The sequence below is a fragment of the Aedes albopictus genome, chromosome 2 (assembly GCF_035046485.1).
Source record: "Aedes albopictus strain Foshan chromosome 2, AalbF5, whole genome shotgun sequence".
Lineage (NCBI taxonomy): Eukaryota > Metazoa > Arthropoda > Insecta > Diptera > Culicidae > Aedes > Aedes albopictus.
In genome coordinates this window covers 174,431,821-174,448,918 of record NC_085137.1, presented here as the reverse complement: position 1 = coordinate 174,448,918, position 17,098 = coordinate 174,431,821, and the positions used below count along the sequence as shown (strand labels likewise).

At 35.8% G+C, this 17,098-nt stretch overlaps 1 protein-coding gene across 2 annotated transcripts in view; it reads right to left on the bottom strand.

Annotated features, from left to right (window-relative positions):
* Positions 1-17,098, bottom strand: part of LOC109622838 (cyclin-Y-like protein 1) — a 70,267-nt gene that overhangs the window by 43,019 nt on the left and 10,150 nt on the right. For both annotated transcript variants that reach the window (XM_062850748.1, XM_020077283.3), the window contains exon 2: positions 9,584-10,118. The gene's annotated coding sequence lies outside the window, so the exon portion shown is untranslated. The remainder of the gene's footprint in view (positions 1-9,583; positions 10,119-17,098) is intronic.

The window sequence follows — 17,098 nt, the reverse complement described above, 5'->3', positions numbered from 1 at the left end:
ATTTCAGACTTTTTGTTATTTTTGTTGCTTTTCTGTACTAATTAACTAACGGATCAGCTTGATGGCAATTATTCTTCAATATTCAAGATTTCTAATCGATCACGCATGCGAAAAGCGCTTGAATGGCTAGAAAATGAAGGGGGGCGTTTTGCCCCGGTGGGGCGCATTATACCCTATTACCCTACCTACGTAGAAGTGGTACATCACCGTCGAAAAGCGGACGACAATTTATTGAACCACCACTAAGTCAGTCAGTCGCACGCACGTCACACAATTTAATTGCAAACGAAACCATTGATCGGTATCGCCGTGAAGGTGAATCTAGCTATTCATTCGCGGTAGGTACCCGGATAAAAACTAACCATAGGGTGTATGGTGAAAACCATTCCTGCACCATACAGTGTACCAGCTACAATAAAGTGTATTGTAATGATATGGTTCGCTATACTATACATTTACATTGGATTTTTATGTAACAATATATTATACTGTTTTTCTTACGTTTGAACCATTCACTTTTCCGAAACATTATTTTTCCGTGAATTTTTAATTATATCTGGGGCCTGTAGCATAATGAAAATTTTACTAATAATATTAGTCTTGTAGCTTGTAACTTGTTTTTTCCTGTTGCATAAAAAACCTACAAGTACAAGTTACAAGTCCAAAACTACAAGTCGGTTGGACTAATATTATTAGTAGAAATTACAAGTGTCTGTTGCATAAACAAACTACAAGTATAAAATATTAGCTATGACTTGTACTTTTTACTACAAGTCTCGAACGTCTTGTAAAATAATTTACAAGTTAATTTAAATTCTTTCCGAAGTCATATTTAGCTTAAAATATGTATATGTATCGATTTTCCATTTTCATGAACTCAAGAAATAATATTTATCAAACATTTCAACCTTCATTCCAGTTTTTGACGATTAAGTTTAGCAATATGTATCCATCGGTTTTGTATTTAAAACTTATTGAGAGATGATTGTGTTGATGTACACGTCATTTTGTACACAAAAATCATTTCTGCCGAGTTTCTCAAGTCCTCCAAGGTTTCTACAATGCCCATCTTGAACTAGTGGTTCTTGGGAAAGTTATTATGGTTACTGCACCAAAACGAAGTCGCGACTTAAAACACACGTGAAGTTGCAGATACGAAATAAATTTGAATCAATAGTGTATATGGCGCATCATTAAGCTAATTAAGATCTGCAATATGCACTAATCCGAATCGAGTTGCGATATATAACAATAAGTAAAAACTCATTTTTTGCATCCCAGATCACTTCGGATTTAACTAAATACTACCTGTTACTATTTTTTTTCAATTGTTTGTCTACCAGTTCCATTGAATCTTTGGGACATTTTAATAACAATCTAGGTACTTGGTTTAACATATTGACCGATGTTGATCTATGTTTTGTGTGTGTATATTTGTCATTTGTGTGTTTATCGTCTTTGACGCTTCGGTCGTCTATTTGTCTATGAAAATGACATAAGAAAACCACTCACCAAAAGAATAAAAGTACAACATAAAAATGTGTTTTTAATTAATGTTTAATAAATTACTTTATTTTGGTAATTGGAATATCATAGTTTTTAATAACTTTATTTTGTTAGAGTGGTCAAAAATGATCCGAATAGCACATGCTTTTCTTCATGTATCATATCAAGAATGGAAAACTTCGGATTCTATGAAGTTATTTTTAACGAACATCCTTTTTTAATTTTTTTTGGATGTTACTCGAAAAATACAGAAAGTAAAAAACAGCAACTGCCATTTCAAATTAATAGTGAACTGTCGGATGAACTTTGACAGGTAAATGAACCAAAACAACTTGTATTTTCATGGTCTCTAATATTACAAGTGCTAATAATATTAGTGGAAAATCGAGCCTTTATGCAACACAAATTATTAGCACTTGTAATATTAGTACTAGTAACTTGTAACTTGTAGCTAATATTATTAGCCCGATTATGCTACAGGCCCCTGGTGTTCGATTTGAACAGGGGCCTGTAGCATAATGAAAATTTTACTAATTATATTAGTCTTGTAGCTTGTAGTTTGTAATTTCCTGTTGCATAAAAATCCTACAAGTACAAATTACAAGTCTAATATTACAAGTCGGACTAATATTGGACTAATATTATTAGTAGAATTTACAAGTCTAGCGTAACATTTGAAAAGGGCCTATCTGCAAAATGTAAACAAACCCGATTTTTCACTATTCCTATCAATTTCTAGCTAAGCTATCCCATAACACCTTAAACAATGAGAAAAGAGCTATTTTACCCGTATTTTGAATAAATTTTAAAAGGGCCTATCTGAAATTGAATAATCTTTTAGGGCCTAACTGCATTCAAAAGGGCCTAACTGAAAATTACCTTTTGAATCAGATAGGCCCTCTTGTAAATTTTGATTATTTTTCATATTTTCCAATAATTTTAAGTATTTCTCTAACTTTTCTGGAATTACAGATTAAAATAAATCCAAAATATTTCAAATTAGCTAAAATTAAGAAAAAATAAAAGGGCCTAACTGAAATTTTTTCTTCAAATCAGATAGTCCCTTTTGTAAATTTGGGTTATTTTTCATGTTTTCCAATAATTTTGAGTAGCTCTTTAACTTTCCTTGAATTATCGATAATAATAATCCAGAATAACTAAAATTAGCTAAAAATAAGGAAAACATAAAAGGGCCTAACTGAAATTACCGACGATAAAAGGGCCTAACTGATAGGGCCTAACTGATTTTTAGATTGTAAAAAGGGCCTATCTGCCGTTCATGTTCAAAATACATTATTTATGGAATTTTTGCTATAGTATGATGCAAATAATGCACATAAACCATAAAGTAGATTCCCATACAGGGGTTACCCAAAATAACTAGGACAGGTAAAATTTTTATTTTTCGAAAAATGTTCAACTCGCTGTAACTTTTCGAAAAGTGCATCAAATATTCTCAAATTTTTACTGTAAGTTCATCAACTAGATGTGTATCAGTGAACAAAATTTGGAAATGATCGAGCCATTTTACACGAAGTTATAAAGGTTCTAGAAAAAGGCATAATTATCCGATAGCCAAGTTTGAGCTGTTATATCTCCGGATTCAATGAACCGAATGCAATGAAATTTTGATCATTTATGACTTATATAATGAGCTATTAAAAACTTTTGACTAAACTTAAAATTCTTTACACGAAAGAAAATTATAACGATTGGATTATTTTTCTAATATAACACCAATTATTTCAAAACTTCATCATTGTTTTAAAATTCGAGATATTAATTATAGTTCATTAAAATTCCCTCTAATTGACTTGAATATATTTATGTTTTAAAGGAAAGCAACCAAATAGCCGGCATTAAATTGAAAAAGTAATGGGATGCATATGAAAAATAGATAAATTTACTAAAAAAAACATAGAATAAATTAAATCGCCTTAACTTTTTTTCTTACTAATAATTTCAAATTATGTAAACTGTTTTTCAAAGTTCATTATATTAGTCATAAATTATCAAAATTTCATTGCATTCGGTTCATTGAATCCGGAGATATAACAGCTCAAACTTGGCTGTCGGATAATTATACCTTTTTCTGGAACCTTTATAACTTCGTGTAGAATATCTCGTTCTTTTCCAAATTTTGTTCACTGATACACAAATAGTTGATGAACTTACAGTAAAAATTTGAGAATATTTGATGCCCTTTTCGAAAAGTTACAGCCAGTTGAACATTTTTCGAAAAATGAAAATTTTACCTGTCCCAGTTATTTTGAGTATCCCCTGTATGTGTCAATAGATGGAATAAAACACCTAAAAAAGTCTTTCGTTTTTAAATAGGAATAACTAATCTGGGAGGTAATCTTCTCATGCGATTTTCTCAATGTTTACGTTTTACAGATAGGCCCTTTTCAAATGTTACGCTAGAAGTGTATGTTGCATAAACAAACTATAAGAATAAAATATTAGCTATGACTTGTACTTTTGATTACAAGTCTCAAAGGTCTTGTAAAATAATTTACAAGTTAATTTTAATTACTGTAGAAGTTATATTTAGTTTGAAATGCATTAATTTATCATTTTGATGAGCTCAAAAGATATTATTTATCTAACATTTCAACCTTAATTCCAGTTTTCGACGATTAAGTTTAGCAATATGTATTAGACATTTATTGATAGTAAATTGCGTTGATGTGCACGTCATTTTTTAAACAAAATATTTCTGCTGAGGATTCTCCAAAGTTTCTACAATACCAATCTTTGATTGGTGGTCCTTGGTAAAGTTATGTATTATGGTCACTGCATCAAATCGAAAGCGCGAATATACACTAACCCGAATCGAGTTGTGACATATAAATAAGAGTAGGTAAAACCTTAATTTTGCATCCCAGATAACTTCGGATTTTAACAAGAATCATAATACCTGTTGCTAAATCTTTATCCATTGCTTTTCAACAAGTACTATTGAATCTTTGGGACATTTTACTAAAAATCTAGGTACTTGCATCATATTCACTAATTGTTGTTTGTGTGTGTATATTTGTAATTTGCATGTTTATTGTCGTTGACGCTTTGGTCGTCCATTAGTCTATGAAAATACCATTATAAAAAAAAACTCATGATAAACAATAATAGTAAAATTTTCAAAATGTGTCACTTAATTTTGGTAATTGGAATTGTTCCATACATTGTAAAAAAAAAATATTTCGTTAGAGCGGCCGAAAATGATACAAACAGCACATGTTTTTCTTCATGTATCGTATAGAGAATGCAAAACTTCGGAATCAATAAAGTTATTTTTTACCGAAAATTCTGTTAACTTTTTTTTATTTTTTTCACGATGTTACTCGGAAAATGCAGAAAATAATCAAACAACAACTGCCATTTTAAATTAATAGTGAACTGTTGGATGATTTTTGACAGGTAAATGAACCAAAACAACTTGTATTTTCATGGACACTAATATTACAAGTGCTAATAATATTAGTTGAAAATGGAGCCTTTATGCAACACAAATTATTAGCACTTGTAATATTAGTACTTGTAGCTTGTAACTTGTAGCTAATATTATAAGCCCGATTATGCTACAGGGCCCAGGTTGTATGTTCGCTGTGATTCCTATATGCAGATTCAACCTATTCAAATCGAACACCAGGGCCCTGTAGCATAATCGGGCTAATAATATTAGCTACAAGTTACAAGTTACAGGGTGCGGCAGGAAAAAATGCGAAAAGTTCAAGGCACTGTTACACGCTAAATATGGGATATATATGACTATTTTTTCATGACAGTGTATCAGTCAATGTCTATATTCTAGCACTGCAAAATAAAAATGAACATATTTGATGTTTAACATGTGATAGTGTAAGCCTAAAAAGCGGGTATCAATAAACTGCGCGCCCAGTGGTCATTAAACAAAATGACAATAACAGTAAAAAAATAGCTTTAATTCGATGAACAACTAGACCACACTGATCCAGAGCCATAAAGTTTCACATACTAGATGAAATAAGTACATATATTTGATGATATTGTAGAGAAAATTAGAAATATTGTTTTATCAGATACTAAATTTAGCGAGCTGTGTACTTTTCTGCGGTTTGAAAATTCTGATTGTCTTCAGCTTCAGGCATCGCCCTGTAAAGGTTAGTGACCAAAATGGGAAAATGTTTGATTAACTTTTCAGAAAACTAGCCTATTAGAGATCATGGAACGTTGAAACATAGATTGGTTAACGTCAAATGGACGAAAACGAGGTTCGAAGTTGAAAAACACTTTCGCATTTTTTCCTGCCGCATACTGTACAAGTACTAATATTATAAGTGCTAATAATTTGTGTTGCATAAAGGCTCAATTTTCCACTAATATTATTAGCACTTGTAATATTAGTGACCATGAAAATACAAGTTGTTTTGGTTCATTTACCTGTCAAAATTCATCCGACAGTTCACTATTAATTTGAAATGGCAGTTGATGTTTGTTTATATTTTGCATTTTCCGCGTAACATCCGGAAATAACTTTATTTATTCCGAAGTTTTGCATCCTCTATACAATAGATGAAGAAAAGCATGTGCTGTTTGGATAATTTTCGGCCGCTCTGACGAAATATTTTTTTACAAAGTATGGCACTGCAAGTACCTAGATTTTTAGTAAAATGTCCCAAAGATTTAATAGTACTGGTTGAAAAACAATGTATAAAGATTTAGCATAATACATGTTATGCTTCTTGTTAAAATCCGAATTGATCTGGGATGCAAAAAATGAGCTTTTACCTACTTTTATATGTCGCAACTCGATTCGAGTTAGTGTATGTATATTGTAGCTCTTGATTAGCTTAATGATGCGCAATACAAGCAATTGAATCAAATTTATTTCGCATCTGCAACTTTACCTGTGCTTATGCAGTGTCCATAACATATAACTTTACCAAGAACCTCCAATCAAAGACGGGTATTGTAGAAACTTTGGAGAACTTGAGAGACTCAGCAGAAATTATATTTTGGATACAAAGTGTACATCAACGCAATTTTCTCTTCAATGAGTTTCGAATACATACTGCCAAATTTAATCGTCGAAAACTGGAATTAAGGTTGACATATTAGATAAATAACATCTTTTGAGTTCATCAAAATGGTAAACCGATATATTCAAAACTAAATATGACTTCTGCAATACTTTAAATCTAACTTGTAAATTATTTTACAAGACCTTTGAGACTTGTAATCAAAAGTACAAGTCATAGCTAATATGTTATACTTGTAGTTTGTTTATGCAACATACACTTGTAAATTCTACTAATAATATTAGTCCAAGCGACTTGTAGTATTGGACTTGTACTTGTAGTATTTTTATGCAACAGAAAATTATAAGTTACAAGCTACAAGACTAATATTATTAGTGAAATTTTCATTATGCTACAGGCCCCAGATTTATTCAGTTTAAGATTTTTTCCGTGCTTTGTTTTGTTGATGTTTGTGACTTTTTTGATGCAAAGGAAAGGAAAGAGAAAAAAGTGAATAAGTTGAAACATCAATTTAAAGTCAATAACATATTCAAATCAGTGGGAAACCAGATGTCCTAAGAACTGCAGGTCCAAGCAGGGGTCCAAGAGATATGGCAGGCTAGGTGTGTAGAGTGCGATGAGAGAAATACGAATGTAGGCCAACCCGGAAAGATGCAGGTCAGATTACCGTAAATCAGTGGATGAGTTCAACACTATTCTTGCTGTATTTGCATTTAGGGGAGTTTTCTCTTCTCTCATGTGAACTTGCCTTGGACCACAATCGAATCAAATGCGATTGACAAACTTTATCTTTGACGTAGAGCCATCTTTAACATATGGACTGGACTGAACACTGAAATGACTTTTATTCTCCGTGCAGTTGAAACCAGGAGTTTTCGACTAGCGAAGTTGAATTTTTCTCCAAATCCGTGCGTCGGACCTAACTTCGGAAGTGGTGCGCTGTATAGCGGACCAGGTTTACTATACAGCGCACCACTTCCGAAGTTAGGTCCGACGCACGGATTTGGAGAAAAAATCAACTTCGCTAGTCGAAAACTCCGATTTTCAACTAATTTGATAATAATAAAGGTTCGTCTGCGGGTTCGCTTTTTAACCTAACTCCTAACTTATATTTGAATCGAACTTGACAGTTATCTCATGAGTTGTTATGTATTTCAAACTTTAGTCAAACTAGTGCCTCAATATTGCAATAACAGTTAAGCACGCTGTAATGATACTCGTGTACCTCGTCACCCACTTCATGCAACTACATTAGTGGTCTAATAACACTTAGCGCGCTCGGCATAGTTCCATCATGCCGCTCAAAGTGTTGCCACAAATAATGCTAAGTTTGCAAAACCCAGTTATCTGGCTGGTGGGTAAGGTGGCCCACACTTATATGAAAAACAAAAATTTCGAAAAATGCCCAGTCTTACCTCCTAAATTAGTTGTTTTCGACTCCCAGAAGCTACGTTCAAAATTTAAGCAAAATCGGTTGAGCCTAAGGGGGCGCTCAAAACGCTTGAAGTTTGTATGGGAAAATTTGGCCAAATGTATGCAGAAATTTTAAGTTTTCGAATTTTGCCACTAGGTGGCGCTGTAAACGTTCAATAATCAAACCCCTTGGTATTATTGTAGGTGACTATATGCCAAACAACTTTGTCGAAGACCGCAAAGTGATCCAACGTTTGCGAAAAAAGTTACACCCTAGGTAAAGTGAGGATAAACTTTTTTGTTGTTTTTCCAATACATGTAAAGGAATAATATCAATAATGAAATCTCAATATTTTGCCTCACTTTGCCTAGGGTATATCTTTTTTCACAGCCGTCGGATCACTTCGCGGTCTTCGACAATGTTCTTTGGCATACAGTCACCTACAATAATGCCAAAGGGTTTATTTATTGAACGCTTACAGCGCCACCTAGCGGCAAAATTCGAAAACTTAAAATTTCTGCATACATTTGGCCAAGTTTTCCCATACAAACTTCAAGCGTTTTGAGCGCCCCCTTAGGCTCAACCGATTTTGCTTAAATTTTGAATGTAGCTTCTGGGAGTCGAAAACAACTAATTTAGGAGGTAAGACTTGGCATTTTTCGAAATTTTTGTTTTTCATATAAGTGTGGGCCACCCCATGGTGGGGCATGGAGCCTAAGCTTCAACTGTTAATGCAATCAGAGACTACTCAGACTTAGACGTGGGCAATCCTATATATGAAGGGTTATTCAAAACGCTCTGGAGAATTCCCAAAGCGCATTCTAATAAATCTAATAAGCCTAAGATGCCATTAACAGGAGGAAAATGGCAAGATAATATAACAATATATGGTTTATGTAATGTAAAACAATACAACATAACAAAAGAAAACCATTCCAAAACCATTTGATTAAATGTATAACCAGTAGTGAAATTACAATTAAAAACAATTTATTTACGGTACATTTTATTGTTTGAAACCATTCATGTACCATACAATGTACGGTATATTTAAACCCACGTATCAGTATTTTGAACAATTCATTAACAATAAAATGTATGGTTTTGCAAAAAAATATATATGGAGAAAAATATTTTTTTATATTGTTACGATACTTAACAACCTGTATAATATATTGTAAAAATCTTATTTACAATTCACGGTATGGTGTTTACATTACATCTAATTGTTTTTGTATTTTTTATTTTTACAGTGGTGTCTATTGTAAAAATATGGTTTTAAATAGTACTGTTACAATACAACGTTCGGTTTTTCTACTGTATTTTTTATTCGGGTAGGTATGTCGATAATCCAATCGACTTTGCCGGTTCGCTAGAGATAGCTCGCACGGGTTTGACGATGTCGCGAGAAGTGTATCTCGGATTGGAAGTTGATTTAGAAAAATCATAGGCTTGGCTCTGTTTTTAATGTTTTGACAATTTGAACTTGGTCGTATACCCCCCATGACGAAGAGAACAAAACGACCAAAAATACGTAAGTTCTCTAGGTAATTTGGTTACTATTTTTACATTAGTAGTATGTCGTTAGTTGTGGCAAGATTGGCTAACAAACCCTTAGTTATTTTTTTATGATGTTACTCACCAAATAGTTCTGTTAGTTATCATTCCTTTGTATTATCTGCGTCTCAGGATCTCCTCCAAAGCAATAATTATCCAAGTATCGGTCTGCAGCAACAGCTACTGTGGAATTTCTCTCCAAACAGGCTATCTTTATTATTTGAACGCTGCAACGCCCAACACTGCCCCACTAATTCGTCGCACTTGCAGCAAAAGCAATCTTATCTTCCATCATCATTATTCGCATTCCAGCATCATGATCATTTTTCCCTTTCAGCTTAGCCACTCTCAATCTACACTATGGACGTGCCCACTAGCTGGAGACTTTCTTCGCTCATTTAATGGAACTATTTCTCTGCTTCACCACCGTAAGGGTAGGTAGTAAGATAGAGTTGCTTATCCACACAAACTCCTTTCTCCTTTTTCACTGATTCCACAAACCTATCCACCATTTAACCTGGATTAATTGCTCCGCTGGCAAACGCAATCTGTGCACAACACACTACTTTCTGCAATGATGATGACGGACGACAACACGGTTGCAGCAGCGGCGGCGAGTCCTATACGAGATGAGATGAGGTGTTACACGAAATGATGCATTTGCACTGCCCTTCAAACGCGCCAACTGCATTTAGGTTGCCGCGCCGTCCAACAGCGGATGAAATAGGCATGGGGAGGTTTGACCAGTTGTTGGGCAGTTTATGCGACGAGCAGAAGAAACTGGAAATTGGGTGAATCTATCTGTAGGCTGAAGCGCGTACTTTTGGAACTTTTGGTATGTTTTTGTAGGAAGAGGTTTTTTTTTGAAACAATGATTTAGTCTATTAGTAATGATTGAATCGTTTGATCAAAGACAATCCATGAGGAAGGGCTTCGTTCTTATTTGTTATTCTAATTTTTCATAGGATTTCAAAAGCAATTATTAGACAACGTGGCAACAATGAAAAGTTATACACATCCCTCGCAACGTGGTGCTGAACCCACTAGCCAGTTTTGAAACACCACTATCACGTCGGTGCTGATTTTTTTTGAAGAAATCACTGTTGTGATTTCTGGAGTTATTCACGGAGAAATTTCTGGAAAAGTGCTTTTTTTTTTTTTGAAAGGTTCCTAGCGGCACGCCGACGGACGTAGAAACCTCTCCCATCAATGTGCGCACAATCGTCTCGCGTTTGCGCGGGCAACGACAGTTCACTAGGCCTTTGGATAGGACAGAGAACGTAATCCTTCAGAAGCAGTTCACCAGCCGTGCACAGAACATGTCGTCCAGTAAGACACTGTTGCGTACTGACTCAGAAGGTTGCGGTAGAAGGTGTGAAAGTTTCGGTTTTGTCATATGGTCGATTTCGTATTTGTTTTTTTTTTGTCATGTCAAGGCTTAAAGAATGTTATTGTTCAAATTTATGATGTGCCCTATATTTAATTCAGTAATCTTTGGTGTGCCTATGATCTGTTAGATGGTCGATGTGTTCGTTATGTCCATTTTTGTTGATCCTCATTTTAGTACTGTTTTTATTATCTTTGAAGTTGTTTTTCGTCCACATCCCAAGCACTATCAGCATCTCTCCAAATAAGTCCAAATAAAAAAAAACCTTTAATATGCTCAGTTGAAAAATGTAAACATATCTAATTTGTCATAAATAGTATGCGTTAGTCAAAGTCGAAGTAGTCAGTTTTTGTCGATTTCGTCTTGATCACACGTTAGCTTCGAATCTATAAGCATGCACTATTAAATGCTGCACTTCCCACTATTAGTTTCTTAGTTATTTTTAATAAATATTGCAAGAAAATATGATTAAGCATTAGGCATTCGAAACATATTAGGGTTTACTCACAAAACTATTAGATATAAAAATAATGATAGAGAAAATTAAATCACGAAAGCACATCAAATGTTGAGAACTATGTCGCACAGCAAATGGATACTACTAATTATTTCATATTTGAATTGAATTTGTATTTGTTAAAATTAACCGAATAGTGGGAAGCCCAGGCAACAGTTTAAAGTCTGCCGACTCAAAAAAGATTCCGAGACTCGTCACAAAACACAAATATTTTCATTATGATTCTCAACGACTCTCGAAACCTTCCCAGACTCAATCGACCGGAACTGTTTCCTGGGTATAGAAACTACTGGGCCCTAGCAGGTTCGTCCTGTTTATCGAGCATTTCTGATAAATCAGCCATACTCCATCTGTAGCAGCCGGTTCGCAATGAACCGGTGGAGGCGCATTAAAGTGTTAAAGGTGATATTTTCAATACAAGAATTACAATTAACATCCTTCACTTTAATACCGTCGAACCCTGTGATCTTGGCCAGGGAATTTCTGGAAAAGTGCTGGGCTAATATTTGGAGCAATTCCTGGAGGAATCCCAGCAGAATTGGCTCGAGAAATTCTAGCATGAATCTCGGGAGAATTCCAAGCAATAAATTCTAGATGAATCTAAAGGAATTCCGAAAAAAAAACAAGAGAATTTTATAAAGCAATACCTAGCGATATTCCTGTATAAATTTAGCAACAAAATCCTGGATGATCCCTCAGAGAAACACACAGGAAATTAATAGAGAAAACCAGAAGAAATTCTCTGAGAGATTCCTGGATTTGCCGAAAAAATTCTGAAGAAATGACTGCAGGTATCCATGTTTTTTTTTTTCTCACGAAATCCCTAGAAGGATCCCTGATCAAATATGTGGAAGAATCAAAGCAGGAATTCCTGAAGGAATCATTGAAGAAAATTCTGAAATACCTAGAGGAGCTCTTGCAGAAATTCCTTGGAAAAGTCCTGCATGAATGCCAGCAAGAATATCCAAGAAAAACTTCTGAAAGTACCGCAGAAGGGATAGGGGAACAAAGCCCAATATGCCAAGATGGGGTAAAATGGCCCAACTCATAAAATCATTCCTAAATGGGACTTGATCATTACTATAGGTGAATGGTGTCAAGATATGTTTGCATCGAACATTCTTCTAGAAGCTAGGCCACCAAACCCACGAAAAATCTTTTGATTTCCCAATGAAAATTGGCAACTTCCGGTTGTTCGTGCTTGCAATTAAGGTTTTCTGGTGATGTTATTACCAGCCAAGTGTTTCCAACGAGATTGAGGCACACATGGAGACGCATGGTTGTTGATGTCTACGCTTTTCATGTTAGGGGTCATTCAAATATTACGATCATCGTTTTGCGGGGAGGGGGGTAACACTCCATTTATTGAGTATACGAAAAAAGCGGACAGAGGGGGGAAAGGGAGTCGGAAATGCCCAAAAAATGTTGGACGTAATTTTTGAATGTTTTCATGATGTGGCATCTTACCCCATGGCAGATGGTCGTTTTGCACCACTTCCGTTTTACGAATCAGTTTTTAAAATCGCTAAAAATCGATAAAAATGCAATAGTTTAGAGAAAAGTTTGCTGAAGTATCGAGCAAATATTGTCTAGTTGCTGTTATCACTTTGAAAGCCTAACAAATGAGGCTAATTATCATTGAAAACGATGAAAGTTTGAAAAATGGCATTTTACCCCACTTGACCCTACTTGGAAAAAATCTTAGGAACACATCTGAAGACATTCTTCTAGAAATTCACGGAAGAACACCAGCTGAAATTCCTGAAAGAAGACCAGTAAAAATTCCTTGGGATATTGCAGCAAAAACTTCACGAATTCCTGAAGGATTTCCGAAGATAATTCTGGAAGAAACCATAAGAATTTATTGCAAAATTTCCGAGAAAAAAAATCCAGCGAGAAGTTTTTGATGGAAATTTTAAATAAATCCCTGGAAGAATGCCGACATCAATTCCTAAAGCAATCGCAGCAGGAAATCTACCTACAGCTTAAACTTTATCATGAACTCCTTTAACGATCCTAGCAAAAGACATAAACCACGTGAAACAAATTTCATTCGAAAGGGTATTAGCATGCGCGTAAGTGTAACTACAGCAAATTTGGTCCCTCAGCTCCAATGTGGCGCTCGCTTGTTATGCACTACAGCCAGCGTATATAAAATCGCAGCTGAGGGGCCAAATGCGCTATAGTTACGCGCAAGGGTATTAGAACAGGCTTGCTGCTCGTGTATGAATAAAAGTTTCATAAATACTCCAGGTTCTTCCCGGATTTTTGAAAATAATTTCAGGTAATGATTAGAAAAACTCATTTTAATGCAATTCATAAAAAAACACGAGAAGTATTCGTCGCGATAATTCCAGTACAATTGAGAGGCCCGGCCCAAATACAAAGGGGTGTAAGTGACCTTTCTGTCGAATTTGAATTGAGCATATCAGACAAATTTTCAGACCTCAAGCTTTTCAGGACTTTTTAAAGGTTATTTTTATCTTGTTTAGAAAAAATACAATAAATTTGAGAAAAGTGAGTTGGTTTTGAAACTTTATACATTTTGTATGGGATGTAAAATTGGTGGAAAATTGTGAGCCTTATTTACTCGAAAGTGGGTATTTCTCACTTACACACCCCCTCAATTCGGAAGAAAATATGAATATGGTTTTCATAAAAGTTATGCAAAGTGGACACAGTAAAACCGCTCAGCACTAAAATGTTTAAGTCTTACTCATAAGTGCATAATTTCCAGACCACACAAAAATGTGTTACAGTTACACATTCTCAAAAACAGCTCGTACACTCGTCTAGATGCGAAATGTCGATATTTTCTTTTGTTTTCCAAGGTCACTAGTAAACCTAGCTAGATAGCTGTACAAATTTTTTTTGCGAATTTAACGATTTTGCGGACACATGAGCTGATTTTGTGAATGTGCAAGGGTTACACATTTTTGGTGTAGTCTGGAAATTATGCACTTTAGTGCTGAGCGGCGTTAGCGTAGATACTTAGCTAAATTTGTGAATTAGGGAAGTGGAACCATCTCGACAGGGGTCCTATTTTGGGCACTTTTCTGCTATAACTCAGCCAATTTTGAACCAATTGACTTTGAAACGCGATGAGATACGAATGTATCTAGCCGTGTACAAAATTTCAAGTCAATTGGTTTGGAATTGACTGAGTTATAGCGAAGAGTGCCCAAACTACCGGCCGCTGCCCAAGAGGTTCGCTACCCAATTCAATTTGAACTCCCATCCAGAAATATTGATTAATTGACACTTTTGAGAAAACTCTCCATTGAATGCAATGCAAAATTGCAATTTTTCAGTAGATTTCAAAAAATCTTATAAGTAATGATTTCTTCATAAAACCATTTTTTATTATTTAACGGGATGAATGACCCATAAAATGTTAAAATCTCCGAAAATAAACAAACAAAAATAAAACATTATTCTTTATCGAAGAAATTGTCATTAAAATAAGTTTTTACCAAAGCTGCCTTTAGATTAATGCCGAAGTGCTACAAATATTTTTCCTGGAAAACCTCTGCAGGATTTGATTAAATGAAGAAAAACTAGAGGAATATTTGGAAAATTTTCAGAAAATCGATGGAGTATTCTTTTGAGGAATTCTTGGAAAACTATCCTTAGGAATCCCTAGGAAAATATCCCTAGAGAAATACCTTGATAATTCCCTGGATAGAATTTCTGGAAGAATCTTTGCCTACAAAAATTCCTAGATAAATCCTTAATGGAAGTCCTAAAGGAATCCTCCAGAGAAATTTCTGGAAGAATTCCAGCAGACATTCTTGAAAAGTCATCGAGAAATTTCTGAGAAGAATTCCTGGTGGAAACTCTTATGAAATATCTAGAGAAATTGTTGGAAAAATCACAAGAAAAATGACTGTAAGAATCACGGTATGAGTACAAACAGGAACTCATATTTCAATTCTAGCAGGAATAACTGGAAGAATAGAGGAATCATAGGAAACATCCTTGGGCTGCATGAATCGACAAAGAGGGAAATTTCAAGAGTATATAATTAAAAAAAAAATAAACTTTATAAAATTTAAACTTTCAAGAAATTATACTGAAATATCCTTAAAATTTCAAGAGTTCTTTTGGACCAATTGCAATAAAATGCTTTGGTAATTCCACCGAAAAGTTCTTTTAAAAAGAATTGATATCCACATCCTCCAAAAAATCAGGAAAAAAATATTCAGGAGTCAAATAAGTAATTCCACTAACCATATTCTACTGACAGATGATATCTGGAGGAAGATAGAGGAGCGAAGGAACGCCAAAGCCGCGATAGAGCGAGCGAAAACACGAAGAGCCAAAGCCGTAGCCCGTCAGCGCTATTCGGCTCTCGAGAAGGAAGTGAAACGCTCATGTAGACGGGACAAAAGGGCGTGGGCGGACTCCCTATCCGACGAAGGCAAGAAAGCCGCAAACACCGGCGACATCCGTCTCCTCTACGATGTTTCACGTCGCCTTAGTGGGACTAAGATGAATGATACGATGCCCGTGAAAGACATGCCTGGATAGTTACTGATCGACCCGGCTGACCAGTTGAAACACTGGTTCGAGCACTTTGGGAACCTTTTTCAAGTGTCGGTCACTCCATCAACACCTCAGCATAATCCGCCAAGAGTTCGACGCATTACCCGTGTCAACACCGAAGCTCCATCAGTGCTGGAGATAGAAACAGCCATCCGTAGCATGAACTCGAACAGAGCCCCAGGGGTCGATCGCATATCAGCTGAGATTCTCAAAGCTGACCCCGTAGTATCCACACAACTACTGCATCAATTATTCCGCAACATATGGGAAACCGCGACATTTCCGGCCGACTGGATGCAATGCGTCTTAGTAAAGATACCCAAAAGGGGTGACCTAACTGTATGCGATAATTGGCGGGGCACCATGTTACTGTATATCGTTCTCAAAGTCCTCTGCAAAGTGATCCTAAACCGGATAGAAGAGTAGATTGATTGACGCAACTCTCCGACGGCAGCAAGCAGGATTCCGTGCCGGACGATCCTGTGTGGACCATATTGTCCCGCTCCGTATCATTCTGGAGCAAATTAATGAATTCTAAGAGTTCTCTACCTGGTGTTCATTGATTACGGAAAAGCTTTCGACCGTCTCAATCATAGAAACATGTGGCCATGTGGGAAGCCCTCAGGCGCAAGGGTCTCCCTGAGAAAATCATCGGCCTCATTGAAGCACAACGATGTTTTGTCCGATCCCATCCGGGTCGTTGCTGAAGTGAGGCAAGGATGTATACTAGGTGCGATTTCCCGTGAACCAAGTCGTATATTGCTGTGGCAGCCCATTATCATGGAGCACCTAAATGACTTCGAATTGGCTGATGACGTTGTTCTCCTAGCTCAACGGCGCTCTGATAATATCAGAGCATAATGCAGAACAAGCTCGATGATCTTGCCAATCGCCTCTCAGCGGCAGGTCTTACCATCAACGTCAACAAGACCAAATCGTTGGATGTAAACACGTTCAACTTTTTCAGCTTTACGGTAGCTGGGCAATCAGTGGATAATGTTGAAAGCTTTTAATATCTTGGTAGCCAAATAACGGCCGATGGCGACACCAAGATCGACATAAGTGCACGGATCAAGGAGGCGAGGGCTGCTTTTGCGAGTTTAAGAAACGTATGGAAAAACAACTAGATTAGTCGACGCACCAAAATACGA